Below are 17,881 nucleotides of genomic sequence, written 5' to 3' on the forward strand. Positions count from 1 at the left end.
AGAACCTCTTTCACAGTGCTAAGGAGTGGCACATATTTATAAATTAATTTTGGAGATAAGTGTCCAGACAGTGTCATTGAAATTTTGTATTGCTGAAATCTGGAAGTGGAGGCTCAGCTTATAGGATAGATAAAGCTCCTTGGTCTGGTAGGTACATAAACAACTGTAATATTAGCATGCTTTACATGATACAAACATGGAAACAAGGTAAATGTCACTAAATAGCGTGAATAAATGAATGTGCTCTGAATAAATAAAAATATACATACACTATTGAAATATGCATAGAAAAAATAACCTCAAAACCATAATATACATTTTTCCAGCTAAGCCAAACTCATGTGCAGTAGTTTGAGATGAAATACCCTAAAATCATAATAATATTTTCTTCTGAGCAATGGAAAAGGATGAGTCAAGATAGAAGAGTCAACTGAATTTTTAATATATAACTTGTTAGTCCATTTACAGAAGTTTTTCTTTAATTTGTGTCTGAATAGGTTTTTTTTCCAAAAATTTATCATGTTCTTTCTCACTCAATTGCCAGATAAAAATTGATAAAATAATATTTATTTATTACATAAAACATGATGCTTTAAGACATATGTAAATTCTGAAATGACTAAGACTAGTTAATTAAAATATATAATGTAACCTTACATGCTTATTTTCTGAGGTGAAAATACTTAAGATTTATCTTGTTAGTGATCTTCAAGAATTTTACTATATTATTATTATTTTGTTTTGTTTGTTATATAATGTTTGGTTTGTTTGAGGCAGGTTCTCTCTGTAGCTCTGGCTGTTCTGGAATGAACATTAATATTCATCAGGGAAATGAAAGTTAAAAGTCTCTTGATTCATTACATATATTATTAGTATTAATTACTAAAACCATGACATTAGTTGATATATTTTCCCCAGATAAAATTTTGTATTACTTAGCCAATATCTTTTAAAACATTGAACTTACTCCCAGGCTGTGATAATGATCATTCTATTGTCTTCTATGAATTTAGGGTTTTTAAATTTCATACATAGGTAGATAATGAGAAATTTGTCTTCTTGTGTTCAGCTCACATGGTTTGATAGGGTACTCTTCACGTTCATCTCTATTGTTGCAAATGACTACATTTTTAATTGATATATATTCATATTACATTCATAAAATATTACATATATATAAGGCTTATGCATTTATCCATTGATGGACACATATGGTGATTGGTGTCTTAAATACGGTGAAAAGTACTTTAAGGAATATATGGAAAGAAACCTATCTTTGATGTACTGCTGACATTTTTCAACTTTGGATCTTTCTGTCTCTCTTTTAACTATCCTTATTCATTCTCTAAAGGGGATTACTGGACACATGGACCATGCAGGAGTGGCATCTCTTTTTGAAGGAAACATCCATAGTGTTTAAAACAATGGCTCCAAGAAAAATTATTCAAGTTTTCTCTTTTCTCCAAGTTCTCACCAGTGTTTCTTATTTTGTCTTTTTTTTTTTTTTTTTTCAAGACAAGTTTTCTCTGTGTAGCTTTGTGCCTTTCCTGGATCTCACTCTGTAGACCAGGCTGGCCTCGACTCACAATTATCCTCCTGCCTCTGCCTCCCAAGTGCTGGGATTAAAGACGTGCACCACCACCGCCCAGCTCTTATTTTGTCTTTTTGATAATATCCATTCTAATAGGTGTGAGGTAATAAGTCAAGGGAATTTTTCCATGACAATTAGTGATGTTTGTTCTACGACAGAGAGAGAGACAGACCCTGTCTCAAACAAAACAAAACAACAACAAAACAACCTATATTTTGTATATCAATAGGCATTATTTTGTCTTTAGAAGTTTTTATTCAAGTGTTTATTCTTAAAATTAACTTGTTCTGTTGTTTATAGGTTTTTGTATAAGTTATGCATTCACCCTGATAGAGTGTTCACAAATCTTTTGTGTCAGTTTGTGTGTTGGCATGTTGAGTCTTCAGTGTATGGATTATTTTCTTTGATGTGTAGATGTTTCTTAGTTTAATGAAGTCCCACTGGTCTATTTTTCATGTTTTTCCATTGATTGCAGTTATCTTTGAAAATATTATTAGCCAAGCTTACTTCATGGGTTTCCTTATCCCTGTTTTCTTCTAGTATTTTCATGGTTTCAATTATTAAAGTCTTTAATACCTTTGGAGTTATCTTTTGTATATTAGTATGAGAAGGGATTTAGTTCCATTTTTCTTCACATCCAAAGTAGATATGGATCCACTGGCTATCCAGTTCCCACTGATATTTAGTGAAGATTCAATTCTATTGTGTATCCTTGAAATATCTGTAAAATATCTGACTAGAGATAGAGATGTATTTCTGGGCAATTTTTTGGTATGTGTGTCTTTCTTATGCTAATACCGCTATTCTGCTTAGTGACTATAGCTTGATTCTATCAGTTGCATTTTCACAGTATAATGGCTCCAGCTTTTTCATCTTTTTCAGGGTTCCCTTAACTATTTTGATACTTTCCTAGTTCCATACAAATTTTAGTTTTATTTTTCTATTTTAGGGGAAAATTATTGTGATTTTTATTGAGTTTGCATTCTTTCTGTTGTGATTTTGTTGTCACAATATCTATTGTGGTTTTTACTGAGTTTTCATTGTCTTCATTTATATTTTTTATAAATGAAGTTTGATAATATTAAATCTCTCAATACTGAGAATGGGATATCTCTGTACTTATTTATGTCTTCCTCAAGTGTTTTCACCAAAGAATCAAAGTCAGCAGACAATAGAGAAATCTGTTCCTCTACTTTTGTGTGCTACTGTTCATGATAACCAAGATTTAAAAACAATTAAAATGCCCATAAGTGAATGAATGGATCAAGAAAATGTGCCGGGTATATATGTGTATATGTATATATATATGTGTGTGTGTGTGTGTGTGTGTGTGTGTGTGTGTATGTGTGTGTGTGTATGTCTGTTTATATGTTTGTGTATGTATATGTGTGTATTTATGTACATACGCATGTATACATATAAACATATATATGGATGGATTGATTATATATACATACAGCTATATGAATATGTATGTGGATAGACATAGCTGTATATACAATGGAGTATTATTTATTGATACTGAAGAATATTTATTTGATTTGATTTGATACATATTTTTTGCCAATCACCACCTTTGAATGCATGTAAGACAGGGCTTCTCATTACTTTCTGTCCGTAGCGTGATGCTTGATAATGAGATCTATAACTCATGTGTTTTTATCAGAATGTTGCTATTTTTTCTCAATGTTACCTTTATCTTCACAAATATTAAACCTTAGTATATTGCAGATAATTTCATTCTATTTGACTGTAACTTACCTGGGCTCTGGGAAAGTGTCAAAGCTTTATAGTTTGTTATTAAGTGTGGAGAAAGACCTCTTGTATGCAATTCCAAACACTTGCTATTTTCATTACAGCATGTTGACTTTCCCATTAATAGCAACACTGGAACTTTCTCACTACCAATACAAGAAATTAATAGGCCATAAGCAAACATTGAAACCAATTATGTCCTATAGAGAAAGGTTGTGTGTGCATGAGAGCATGCACTCTGTGTGTGTGTGTGTGTGTGTGTGTGTGTGTGTGTGTGTACACAGATGAGTAGCTATGCCTCTGTTCTGTATTTAAAACTTGGAATTGATATGCTGAACACTCCTTTAAAACACAGACACTAGTAGTTGTATAAGATTAAAGTTTTATAATTTAGTAACTTCATGATGGATGCCAATATATGTTGGAATTTAATTCTGCTCACATTTCACCTAATATTTTGGATTCTTAGAACAGTATAGGGTTTTGTATCACCCTGTTGCTCTCGCAGTTAGGAAAGCAGATGCTAAAGCTAGCTGGCATGCATACCAAAAAGCAGCTGTGATCACTAGTGCGAGCTTCCAAACCCAGCTTCCTCTAACTTGGGATTTTATGTTTTATTCTATTTTATTTCTTTTATTCACTCTTTAAGCCACTTAGGATTGTGAAGTGTGTGTGTGTGTGTGTGTGTGTGTGTGTGTGTGTGTGTGTGTGTGTGTGTGTGAGAGAGAGAGAGAGAGAGAGAGAGAGAGAGAGAGAGAGAGAGAGAGTTCCCCAGTGATGGGATAAGAAACCTATTCCTAAGAAGAGTTTTCTCATCAGGAGAGATACAGTGGAAGACGTTTGAAATGATATCATTTCATTCATAAGATTAATTATGCTTGTACAAAGGACTGCTGTTAGGAGTGAGTTGTGGGGACAGAGCTTCATTCACCTTCTATAAAGTGGAGACATTTCTATAGTTTCCTGCAACCTAAAACAAACAAAAATAATCTACCCAACAGAATTTTCTGAAGCAACACTGAATACTATGAAACAATGGTATGCAAAGCAGTAACTGAGTCATATTCATGTTATATTTGTGATAACGACACAATATCCTGAATACATCTTTTCAAAGAAAATATAATAAATTAGTAAATAAAAATATCAATAAACACTCAACCTCAATGAAGGACAGATCAGTTGAGTCACAATATACAAAATCATTGACTGAAAATTTAGCCTGGATAAAGTGAACAGGTCAGAAGGCATTGGAAGAAATGCCAGTAGAGCTTTAGATTGGTGTTTATAGCTCAAAGCCCAGGGAGTTGTTGATAGAATGTGTGACTGCATCTCATCCTCTTTGTCTCTTACTTAATGGTTCTGTGCTGTAAACATGGGGTACATGGCCTTGCTAATGCTAAAGTCTATTGCTGAGAAGACAGTCCTGACCAAAAAGCAAAATACCAAATGGCTGATGGGAAAGCAGTAGCTTTAGTTGCTAGAAAAAGGATATCTGAAGTTTATAAATTAAAGAGAAGATGTATAATTTATTGAATTTGTGTGGGGAAGGGGAGAAAGACAAAATTAGGAATTAATGTAACCAGAAAAATACATTTTCTATGTATTTTGGGATGCCCTAATAATGGGGTTTGCTTTCTTTAGGGTAATGAAATTATAATGACACATGCAGATGAAGGGCAGGACCAGGTATGCGGGACTTAGTGGACACTTCCTGGGGAGATTTATAATAGATGGAAGATGATCAACTGGCAAGTGCTTCAATATAAAAAGATAAAGGAAGCACACACAGGTGCGGGGGCTGCTGGCCTCTGCTTACACAGGGGTTCACTCAGTAATTGTCCCAACAGGTAAGGCAGTCAGGTGGTTGTCTCTATACAATTTGACTTAATGTCCTCCTATAGAAGTTTTAAAAAATTGAAAACAGGACCCTGGAACAGAGATAATATAAGCAGTTATTGTTTTGGAGAGCTGGAACTCAGATATTTATAGCAGCTTCTACTTAAAATTATGTCTTGGCTTTGTTTCAGCACCGTTTATGCCCCCCATAGAGGAATGGAATTATAGGTATAGTCAACAGTACAAACCCTGGAGGCTTGTTTTCACTTTCTTTCAGGGGCGTTTTGATTTCCTGTTTTTATTTCTTCATCATTCAGTGGAATATTGCTTAATCTGCTTGAATGTGTGTCATTTCTAAAGATTGTTGCACATTTGGGCAGCACTAACTAGATTCAATGGGCTTTAAAGTAAAAAGATATGAAGCCAGGAAGGGAGATGATCATGAAGAACTGGATAGGGGAAATTAGCAGCAGACATGAGCATATTTCATTGTATACAATATGAAATTCTCAAATACTCAGCTAACACTGCTTACATGATGTTCAGGTGCTTCCTGGTGGTTGTTTGGGTCGTCTATTTCTTCTTTGCCCTCAAGCTGGAAAGCTGGTCATGATTGTAGTTGCTATTGGTCAGAACAGGCCTTTAATCAGTGGATCATGCCCTCTGGTGAGAAGACAGGTCATGCCTTTCAAATGCACACAGGTCAGTGACTTCATCCTCAAGTTCCCACACAGTGCCTGCCAGAAGTCTATAGGAAAAGCTTGGGAGAAGGCAGATATCAATACAAGACAATGCCAGAGAAAGCAAGGACAAGATGTCAGTTTTTGACCATTTAAAAGTGATGAAGGCAAAGAAAATGAGGAGCAGTAATTGAGAACAAAGTCAAGAAACTTCAAAGAGTGGCTATCCCGAAAGCTTCTCCCCCAAATCACCTGCTGCTAAGGCAGCCATTGCTGGTCCAGCAACTGCTGCCACTAAAGTTAACGTTCCAGCCACAAAGGTGACAGTTCCAGGCAAGAAGATTATGGCCCAGAGGCTGCAGACCAGAAGGCAGTGCCTCCTGAAAATGTCAGAAGCGTCAGGAAACCCCAGCCCAGAAAGCACCTGCTCCAAAAGTGGCTGGCAACAAAGTGTGGGGCTATACAAAGGAATAGAGGCTCTCGGACATGCTAGAGAAAAAAATAAAAATTCTCAATAGATAAAGGAATAAAATGTAAACTTTTCTAAGGAAAGAAAAATTTCAGGCAGATCTTTTGTAATTTCTAACTATCAATGTAGAAAGCAGGGATGGCCGCCAGAGGCAGCAGCTTACCCATGTGGTCAAGGGGCCTGGCTTGATCCCCAGCTCTGTAGAAGCATCACTTAGAGTGCAGAAAATATTTTTTTATGGAAGCAAAATTTTATGACTCTATTTGAAGAAAACATGGCCATATGAATTTCAAAATTAAAATTGTAGAACTTTCTATAGTTTTATGTGACCCATTTTATAATCTACATACTTCAACAAATGGTATCCAGTAAAAATCCAATATAACAACTCAGTTTTTCAGAATTTTTTTCTAACATCTTAAAACAATAGCCAGAATATTCTACATACATATAATATTAAGACTCAAATGGTAAACTTTCCACATTCCTTATTTAACAATAATAAAACACTCCCAAGCCTTTCAGAATTATGCTATAACTCAGAGCATGATGAAGTGGGAAACAGTGGATGTGTTGAAAATAATTTTAATAGGACAGAATTAGTCAGTTGGAAACCAACACTAAAATTTGCTTAACTTTTAGGGAATATGGCAGAGGCAAAAGTTAGATGCTCCAGTTTCCCGTGCCTCCAAGAAAACAGGAGAGCAAGCATATGGATGTAGTTGTTAGGGAATATTAATGAGTTTCAGATTGATTTTATAAATCCAACATTGTGTTATTAAAATCTTTGAAAAGTAATTGGAGAAAACCATATTTCTCAATATAAAAAAGTAGAAAGAAATATATAAGAAAAGAAAATCAAAATTTCATTTTTTCTATAATGAAAGAACATAATTAAGATTAATACCTACAATGTAAATCATTTAGTTACCAGATTTGTAATAAACTCTTACATCACCTAGAGAAAGTATTTCTGGTAAAGAGAAGAACAAACAGACCCATGATATAAAGTACAGTATCTAAAAGGAGTCACTGAGTTCTGGGTAGAATAATAAAACCGTGAAGGAATTTGATGAGTGTAACTGCTGTAAATAATAGTATAAAGTTGAAGTTACTTGCAAATTATACACCAAGTCAATTAAAGCATTCTAGTAATAACATTTAATAAGATCCTCACTTAATAAAAGATATATTAGAAATTTATTAATATGTACAATATAAAATTTCATATAATAGCCTTCCACTTAACTGATTACTAATTTAATTAATGCACCATGAAATAATGTTATCCAGAAATATGTTTACCAAAAGCAATTTTCTCAAAATAAGTACAAAATCTCACAGGGAGAGAAAATTCTTAATGATTTTACCTCTAAATAAATGTACAGCTGAATCATGATTGCAAAGGAATTTAGGTGCTTTGCTTTTTCTTCTGTTTGGATTTTCTTATTATGGTTTATTTGTTTTTATTTTATTTTTATTGTTATTTTAGATGCCTCTTCATGTTATAATGAGAAAGAAGGGATGTGGATTTGGGTGAGTGGAGAAGTGTGAAGGATCTGGAAGGAACTGGGGAAGGAAAAACCATAATCAGAATATATTGTATGAAAAAACATTTGCAAGTAAAAAATAGTGAATGTAACCTACTAAGAAGAAACCTAGTGCCTATTTCAAGTCTGAATTCTACAGATTGTTCAAGAATAACTGATTCCAACCTTCCTCAAGGTACGGTGGATGAGAGTCTGCTCTGCTCATTTAGTGGCCAGCTTTTCCTGGTATGAAAGCCAAACAAGAAAACCAAAGGGAAACTTGAAGGTTTTACCAAAAATCTCAAGAAACTTTTGCAAACCAAGTTCTCATTTAAAAAAAAATCAATTATTATTATCAAGTGGGATGTTCCTTAGGAATGCAAGTATGGTTCAACATTCATAAATTTAAAAAAACTCAACTATATTAACCATAAGGAGAGTCAGAAATTATATTATCATCCCAATAGTTAAAATCATTTGACAAAATCCATATCCATTCATGGTTAATAAAAACTACCAACAACTAGGTTAAAAGGAATGTACCTCAACACATGAAAGCCCATATGTTACAAACCCAAATAATATATTATTAGTGATGCAAAGCTAGAATCTTTAAGATCCAGAATAAGAGAATCCCCACTGTCACTGCCCGTGTTGAAAGTAACAGAAGTCCTAGCTAGTGCAATTATGCAGAAAGAGGTTTCATCCAAATAGGAAAAATAAACCAAAGTGTTTCAACTGATATTTTGATATTGTGTGTGTGTGTGTGTGTGTGTGTGTGTGTGTGTGTGTGTGTGTAAAACCCTAAAGGCTATCACAACCCAATTAGACCCACTTAGTGGATTAGATTTCCTAGTTTGCTTTCTATTCCTGTGGTAAAATATTCCAAACGAACTTAGTGAAAGAAAAATTTTATTTCATTTAATAAAATAAACAGCTCCACACTAGAGATGTCCCCGTTGGCAAAGGTGTAATTGAGCAGGAGATTGGCCCCTGCCACCACCCACAAGTGCCAGGTGTGGGTGGGGGGAATATGACCTCCTCCACCCACCCTGCCAACTGTAGTAGGTGAGAGAGCAGGTCTCAGGGGCGAGAGAATGGTAGAGCTGGCTCTGGTGGTTTGAGTTTGGGTGAGCTAGAACCAAGGTCATGAAAGCAGAAGTGGCCCTGCTCCTTGTTTGCTAGCTAAATGAGCTACCTGGGGCAATGCTGGAGAGCTGACCCTGGTGGCCAGGATGAGGAAAAGCTGGCAGGCTGACCAACCCAGTCACCACCCAGTCACAGTACCAGGGCTATGATTTAGCCCGCTCCAACATCAATCTCATCTATTGCTGTGGGACACAGAGATATAAAGTAGGAATTCAGCTGACTATGACAAAGGGCATTTCCAGAGGATAACCAAGGCTTAAGGAGTCTTGGTGATATTGGCTTTTGAATATTAGCTGTCCTGCTATGAATTTCTTGTGTTTTATCGTAGCCTTTCCATTCATAGAACAGTGTGTTTGATCATTCATTGAGCACAATTTCCCCTATACATTTAAAGTATTTAGATATATTTCTCCCAACAGTGCTAAAAGCAGTCACACAGCCAGACCCCTAATTTCTGTAATTATCATCATTAGCAACATCCGGCCAAGACCTTCTCAGGATGAAAGTATCTTATCTGAGATACTTCTCAGACTTTCTAAGAACTGACTGCAGACAAATAAGCAACCAGACTATCTGTTAATGGAGGCATGGCGGATATGCTAATTAAGCCTAACCCTCCTCTCCTCCAGGTGTTATCTCTAATTCTAGATCTGCCTCTAACAATTAACCCAGAACTAAAAAGCTTTTACTTATCAGGTACAACTAGCTGTGCCACATGTTGCCTAGCCACTGAACAGACTTGCCCCGCCTGGCCAGAAAGCAGCAGAGCCAGAGAATTGCACATTGTATGTGTATTTAAACTTGACTGGGGATAGAGGAAAGAGGAAGAGAAGGAGTACTAGAAGAATGAGATGGAAGATGGGGAAGAACAAGATGAAGAAGGAGATGTGAAGAACTAAGGAGATGAGAAAGAACTAAATGGGGAAGAACAAGAGAGAGAACTTAGAAGAATAAAGAGAGGAACTGAGATGAGAAAGGAGCTACAATGGGAAAGAACTAGATGGATGAGAACCTAGATGGGGCAGAACTAGATGAAGGAATTAAGACAGCACATAGAGGAAACAGCATACAAATGTAGAGAGAAATCAGACAAGAAAGGAGCTAAGTAAGAGAGAATAGAAGCTGTGTAGAGAGAGAATTGACTCAGAAGAATAAAATGAATGGACTAAAGAGTTTCATGTATGTAGATTCATTCAGTATCCTTCAGATTAATCCACCACTGGTAGCATCTTTTCTGGAACTCTGGGAGAAGAACATAGAGGGGTTGGACACCAATAGTCTTTGTTACCCTATGAACTTCTAGAGTGTGGGAGGGGCCAGATCTGCAGATTCAAAGCTACAGGATCCCCAGGACAAAGGACAACAGTATATCCAGAAGTCCCAGTGAGGGTCCAGGATCCATAGAGTAGCAGAAGCCAGAAGCCTCATGCCAAACCAAAGATCCATTGCAAAAACACTTGCAGGTAAAGATATATGGACTAAAGTGTATACTGTGTGACTCACTGGGCCACAATACAGTTTACATGCTGGAATTTTTTGTTTTGTTTTATTTTTAGACTACATTTTAAAATTTTGCTTTGATTTAGAAGGGAAGTCATAAGGGCAGAGGGTGGAAGAGAGGGGATGGAGAGATGAATGGTATTGGGATGTATGATGTAAAATCTACAAAGAATCAATAAAAAATTAAAAATAAAAAATAAATAGCTCCACTAAAAACTAAAAAAAGGCATGACTAAATATTTCTCCAAATACACAATGGGCAACAGGTATATTACAAAATATTCATCATAACTAATCATTTTTAAACCACCTTGATAACCTAACACATGTTAAAATAAATTTAATCAGAAGACAAAGGCTAATGAGAGTATAGGGAAACACAAGCTGCTAGGTATACAATATTCATCATGGAAAAGAGTCTGGTCATTACTGAAATAACTAATGAGAGAAATTCAACATATTCTAGCTCAAGTTCTGATATATAGTCAAAGTATGCTGCAATGATGGCTGAGCTTCCATTCCTTCCAGCATGGTTCCACAGAAGTCAAGGTACAAAATTAACACAGCAGTCTGTAAGTGGAGTAATCAGGTATGTATATCCTCAATGAAACATGAAGGGGGTTATATAATTTTCAACACCATGAATGAACCTGGAATCAGTGAACCAGTAGACAAAACAGATTTCTCCAGTTCTTATGTTTGACTAGAACCTAAAATTATCAAACATTGAGTAGAGAATGACAACTAACAGATGTTGTTTGGATTTGAAGGGAAGTGGTGAAGGGACTGGTACTAGCCAATGGATATGGCATTTCCATTGGGGCTACCAATACATTGATTGGCAAGACAACTATAGTTCATAGTTATATAATTCATATTTAAATATACTATGTGAGATGTTTTGCCAGTTGAGTGAGAGTGAATTCTTGTAAATTATTGTGGTGGTTTGAAAGAAATTGGCCCCCATAGGGAGTGGCACTGTTAGGAGCTGTGGCCTTGTTGGAGTAGGTATGGTCTTGTTGGAGGAAGTGAGTCACTGTGGGGATGGGCTTTGAGGTCTCCTATGCTCAAGCTACAGCTGGTACACAGACTGCTGCTTCTGCCTTCAGATCAAGATGTAGAACTTTCAGCTCCTTCTCCAACACTAAGTCTGTTTGCACACCACCATGTCCCATCATGATGATAATGGACTAAACCTCTGAAACTGTAAGCCCCAGTTAAATCTTTACCTTCATAAGAGTTGCCATGGTAATGGTGTTTTTTCTCAGCAATAGAAACCCTAGCTAAAACAGAAGTTTGTACCTTGAGTGGGGTATTGTTGTGATAGGCCTGGCCATGCTTTTGTTTGAATGAATAAAGACCTTGGAACTCTGGATTAGAAAAGCAGTTGAATATTTTAAATGCTGCATAATACTTGTAGATTTCAGAGGAGGATTTTTGCATTTGGCCTACAGTGTGATATTTTGATAAAGAATGTGGCTATCTTGTGTCCAAAAAGTCTGCCTGAAACTAAAGTGAAGAGATTTGGCTTAATTAATCCTGCTGTCAGAGGAAATTTCAAAACAGCTTAGTATAGACTCTGGTTATTAGTGGCAATTTATAGTGAAAAGGAGCAAGCTGAGCAAGGAAAAATAGAATTTGAGGAGAAACGGGGAACCAGGTAGTGGAATGGAGCTAAGTCCAGTATTCAGGGAGATAAGCAAATTAAGAAACTGAGTAAAGGGAGTGACCTCAAAGCAAGATCCCACCCAGCTAGGTTTCCAACTTGTGAAAAGGAATTAAAGAAAAGCTTAGAGCTGAATGTGGCGGTACAACCTTATAATCCCAGTACTCATAAGGCAGAGGCTGGTGGATCTCTGAGTTTGAGGCAAGCCTGGTCTACAGATCCAGTTTCAAGACAGCCAAGCACAGGCAGTGAAGGAAACCATCCAAAAGAGAAAGCCAGTGAAGATGTGATAGAACAAGGGGGCCATGTTCCAGCCCCAGCAAGCAGCACAACTTGGAAGCTTTGGTCACGTGGTTCTGGCTTAGAGTTAAGGACAGAAGAAATGGATTGTGAAATTTACTTCCATGGCTAAGGAAAGTCTCTGAGGCCAGGCATGACATCAAACATGGAGATGCAGAGTTTGGGGTCTGCCCAGCTTATTTTTGGTCTTGTTTTGGTCCAGTATTTCCTCACTATAATCCCTTTCCTTCATTTTGGAACAATAATATACATCCTTGTAGTTGGCATTTTCCTTTGGTCCACCAACCAGTTCCCAAATAAAGACATGGAGAATCATTATTAATTATGAATGCTCTGTTTTAGTTTAGTCCCACTAACTCTTTTAACTTAATTAACCTGTTCCTATTCATCTACGGTTTGCCTTGGGGCTTTTTACCTTTATTTCATTCTGTATGTCCTACTTTCCTTCTTCCTCCATGTCTGTCTATCTGGCCCCTGTTATTCCTTTTCCTTTACCTCTGTCTCCCTCAATCCTAGATACCTCCTGCTACTTACTCTCTGTGCCTGGAAGTCTTGCTTGTACCTCCTGCCTAGCTATTGGTCATTTAGTTTTTTATTAGACCAATCAGGTACCTTGGGCAGGCAAGGTAAACAAATGCAATACATCTTTACATAGTTAAACTAATATTCCAAAACACATCCTGTGCCGTTATATGTTGGAAGTATATGATTTTCTTTTTGACTTTGATTTTACAGGGATTACAGTTAAGAGATTGCATGAATCTCAGAAGTGAGTTTGAACTTTAGACTTTTAAATAAGGTTGAGACTGTTATAGACTATGGGGACTTTAGAAGTTGTACTGAATGAATGTTTGCATTATGATATGGCTACATGCCTATGGGAACCAGGGAGTGGAATGTAGTGGTTTGAAAGAAAATGGACTCAATAGGGAGTGGCACTGTTAGGACATGCAGCCTTCTTGGAGTAGGTGTAGCCTTGTTGGAGGAAGTGTATCACTATGGGGGTGGACTTTGAAGTCTCTTTTACTCAATCTATGCTCAGTGTGGCACACTGTTGCTTCTGCTGCCTGTGGATCAAGATGTAGAACTCTCAGCTCCTTCTCTAGCACCACATCTGCCTGCATGGCTCTATGTCCCACCATGATGATAATGGACTAAACCTCTGAAACTGTAACTCAGCCCCAGTTAAATCTTTTCCTTTAGAAGAGTTGCAATGGTCTTGGTGTCTCTTCATAGCAATAAAAAACATAAGACAGCTTCTAACTCAATATTAGCATGGAAAGCAAATAGAAAAGTCACTTTTCAACTAGAAAAATTCTTTCTACTTCATCTTAAATTCCTCATCTGGAACAAAAGGTACATTGAGATAAATACAGATGCAGGCTTGGGGGCATGCCCTGTTTATCCCAATGAGATTGATACAGGGTGACCTCAAGCTTGAGGTCATCTTGTGCTATAATAGCAAGATCATATCCATAAAATCAAGAAGACTCAAAATGACAAATTTCTAATGTTTGCAGTCTTCTTCAGCTATTTAAAAGGAAAATAATGATCATTTGTTATAATTAAGTGGGTCTAATGAGAAATAAATGATTGATGTTATTTGCTTGTATTAAAATATGAAGTTCATTAGAGTATACAATCAATACACTATAATTGAATAAATTATTGCATCTTTTGATATAAAACAATGTAAAGTGATATATGAAGTTATGGATAAAGAGGAGGTATTAAAACAGAGGTTTTTAAATATTTCAACTGGTGACTGAGATCCTCTGTGACACCAGTTGTATCACCATATAAAAAGGCATATAGTTCAAGAATTAATCAAAAGACATTTTTACAATTTATTAAGGACAAGAGCAAATTTGCTTATGTGTTTTGCTTTGTTTACACGAATAATTAAATCTTGGGAATGAGGGGATTGATCAGTCCACAGTGTGCTTGACAGGCAAGCATGAGGGTCTGAGTTTGAGTCTCCAGTACCCATGTAAGAAATCAGGTGTACTGGTGCATACCTCTCATTCCATGAACATAACTTTTGTCTGTATGCCTACACACACACACACACACACACACACACACACACACACACACACACACGCACACGCACACGCACATGCACACACGCACACACGCACACACACACACACAAAGAAAATAGGTAAATTTTGGCTTAATATTTGATACTGCAGGATGTGGAACAACTTTGTAATTGGTATTTTGATTTTATGATAGTCACTGCTGAGAACTCTACATAAATATGTATTATACAATGACAAAAATAAGTTTGGGGATTAATCCTAAGCCAGAATTCATGGAAATGATTTTAATGAAACAAGTTAGCAACTGAAATGAAAATTAAAGAAACCATACATACTAATATACTACAATCCAAAGACATACTGATTTTGATTTATCTTCTGGGGAATGATGGTAGGAAAATAGTGAGTGTTCATGTCCTGTAATTTAGGTACTATGTTTCTGTAAAATGAGAAAGCTTTGCATGGTAAAATTACTGCAGTTCACAACAGTCTCTATTCTCCAATCTGAACTGAGGTGTTTCAGTCATGCTCAGTGCAGAGTGCATGTGTGTATTCAAACCAAGTCTTCAGAGAAGACACGGGAGGTAACATGCGTGAGCCTTGCCAGAAACACCTTGTGTTCATTCCACATTCAACTTTTATGGGATTCCTTTATGTGTAGATGTGTGTATCTCTGTGTCTATATGGTGTTTTTTGTACTTTTTCTTTGGCTCTTTTTCCTATGTTTGTTTTGTCCTATTCCAATTTTTAAAAATCTTATTGTATTGTATTTTATTTTGGATTAATTTTTTGGTTGTGCTTTCAGAAGTTGTTTTCTGTTGCCCTATTTTGGCCTCCATCTTCATTTATATGACCCTGTCTGGTGTCTAAAGCTGGGAATGAGGGTAGAGGGTGAAGGAGGCAGAGCATCAGGAAAGAAGCAGCCCTTGGAAGCCACTCTTGAGAGTCTGACCAGCCTGGGAAGTCTGAGGATGAACTTCTCTTTGTAGCCACATTTCTCTCTGGGTTACTTTCTCTTTGCCATACAGCTTCTAGTAACTGAACTTTTTCATTTTTTAACCCATTGGGTCTGTACTAACCTCCATTCAGTGTGTCATTCAGTAATGCTTAACTTACTACTTAAATCAACTTAAACCTTCAATTTCTGTTTCCCCTTTTGCTAACTTCCTATCATATCTTTGTATTTTCATATTCATTTCTTTATGTCATTTCCCCTCCCTGTCCTTTAATGTGATGAGGTGATATTGACAGAATAATCTCCCGGTAAGGATCTTCTTTTTTTTAACTGTACATCATTAATATTCTTCTTTCCCCCAACATTCACAAATGATGACTATGAATGTTTTTCATTTTTCCTAGAATGAATGATTCATCGAAGAAGAGTATAAAAGGAGAACAAAAAAAAAAAAAAAAAAAAAAACATGCTGTGGTCGGTTCATGTTTGATTTTTCTTTTTCCTGTGGTAGTAAAAGTGTTTAATGTTAGATGTGTGCTTAAAGTTAAAATCAGCCGTGCTGTTTAATGGTTCTTGAAGGACTGGCGTCTGTGTGGTCTACCATGTGATGGGAATGATAAGTGATGGGCTAAGCATTGGTGATAGGGTATTAATCCTGTTTTTGTTGCTAATGCCTTAGTTTTTAAGGATTATAGATTTCCTTTTATTGGTGGATATGGAATGGTGGTTTTAGTATCTTGTCCCAAGTAATAACAGGATATTGAATAATAATTTCCTATTGTCTTGGACGTATGCTTAAATATACCTAACAAATATGGTCACTTAGCTGGGCAGTGGTGGTGCATGCCTTTAATCCCAGCACTCGGGAGGCAGAGCCAGGCAGATGGATCTCTGTGAGTTCCAGGAAAGGTGCAAAGCTACACAGAGAAACTCTGTGTAGAGAAACAAGTCACTTGGCAGAGAAGAATAGGCCCCATTAAAGAGCAGATCAAGCCCCTAACAACTTCATCTGTCAAGCTCCCAATGGGAGACCACCTGTGTGTGTCTAGGGAGCATTTTCTTGATTTTTAATTTTGTAGGAGAGCCCACTGTGGGCAGTACCTTCCCTAGGCAGAGGGTTCTGGTCTGCATAAGAAAGCTAGAGCTAGCCGTGGTTTTTGCTTTAACTCTTTCTTGAGGCTTCTAGCCTATCTCAGTGATGGACTGTGTCCTGGAAGTATAAATCAAACACACCCTGTCCCCTTCAAATCATATCAGACCCACCAAACAACCTGAGAAGATATTATCTATGTTCTTCCTAAAGGAGGAAAATAATTTGAGAGTCAGAAATCACTAGAATTGTGTATTTCTATTAAAAGACTTGTCTCATGGGGAGAATTTGTGGAATGTCAGTTTTTTTTTTTTAAAAAATGGATAGAATTTAGTAATAGTACAATAACAGCTAATATTTGTTGACTGTTATCTCTGAACCGAGTGATAGACTAAAAATCATAGTTAACTACAAGCTTAGTTCACTTTATAACTATGCTCTAAGGCAGGGGATTCTTTTTTAATTTACAGATAATAAGGCTTAGGCAAATGAATTCGTTTTGCTCACTGGGAAACACATGTCTAGACACACGAAGCTCCAGTACTGGAGGAGGGAGGAGAAGGGGCATAATTTTGCCTAAGGCTGCACACAGCTGTTTTCTCTGTATTTTCTGGCCCTCACTCATAAGTATATGGATTTTGGCAAGAAAGAAAAATTATGATACTGTTATCTGATTGAGTATCTGTTATATATTGGATTTGCAGATCTGTTCCCTGTGAGTACTTATGAAAACAACAAAAACAGAGATTTTAAAGCAATAAATAGTAAGTAGAGAGAGAGTCACATGTGTTTCCCATTTGCTGTAGCAAGATCTACAATGTTCCTGTGTGGCTAGTGCACAACATGGGAAGTAGAATGTCCAGAACTGCGTTTGTGCCAACCTACGTGAAGAAAGAGCACCAGTGAGTAAGCTGCAGGGGATGCTAGCAGAGGAAGGAAATGGGGAATTCAGAAAACATCACACCAATCTCACTCCCCATGCCTGAGCAGGGGAATGTTCAGGATGCTCCTGACAGAGCTGGTGCTTGCATCTATGACCAAAGGATGGATTTTCATTCTTATCACTAACACAAAATAATTTACAGAAGCAATTATCAGTTTAAGGTTTGTTTTTGCTCACAATTTGAGAAGGGATACAGCTCATCAGGGTGTGCAGGGATGGAAACATGTTTCAGTCTGAAGGCATGGAAACACAATTATTCAGCATGGTGTAAAGGCTTAATAGCATGTATTTCATTATTGCATGAAAGCATGGTATGATACATCTCTTTTGGATCTGAAGGCATGATAATATCGAGTTCAGCAAAGTGTAA

General features: G+C 36.7%; 1 protein-coding gene and 1 pseudogene across 1 annotated transcript in view; both read left to right on the plus strand.

Moving 5' to 3' along the window:
* Znf385d (zinc finger protein 385D) overlaps positions 1–17,881 on the plus strand; it is a 938,498-nt gene that overhangs the window by 78,836 nt on the left and 841,781 nt on the right. The window lies entirely within an intron of this gene.
* LOC114697407 lies at positions 4,044–7,505 on the plus strand (annotated as a pseudogene).

This window comes from Peromyscus leucopus, chromosome 9 (genome assembly GCF_004664715.2).
Source record: "Peromyscus leucopus breed LL Stock chromosome 9, UCI_PerLeu_2.1, whole genome shotgun sequence".
Lineage (NCBI taxonomy): Eukaryota > Metazoa > Chordata > Mammalia > Rodentia > Cricetidae > Peromyscus > Peromyscus leucopus.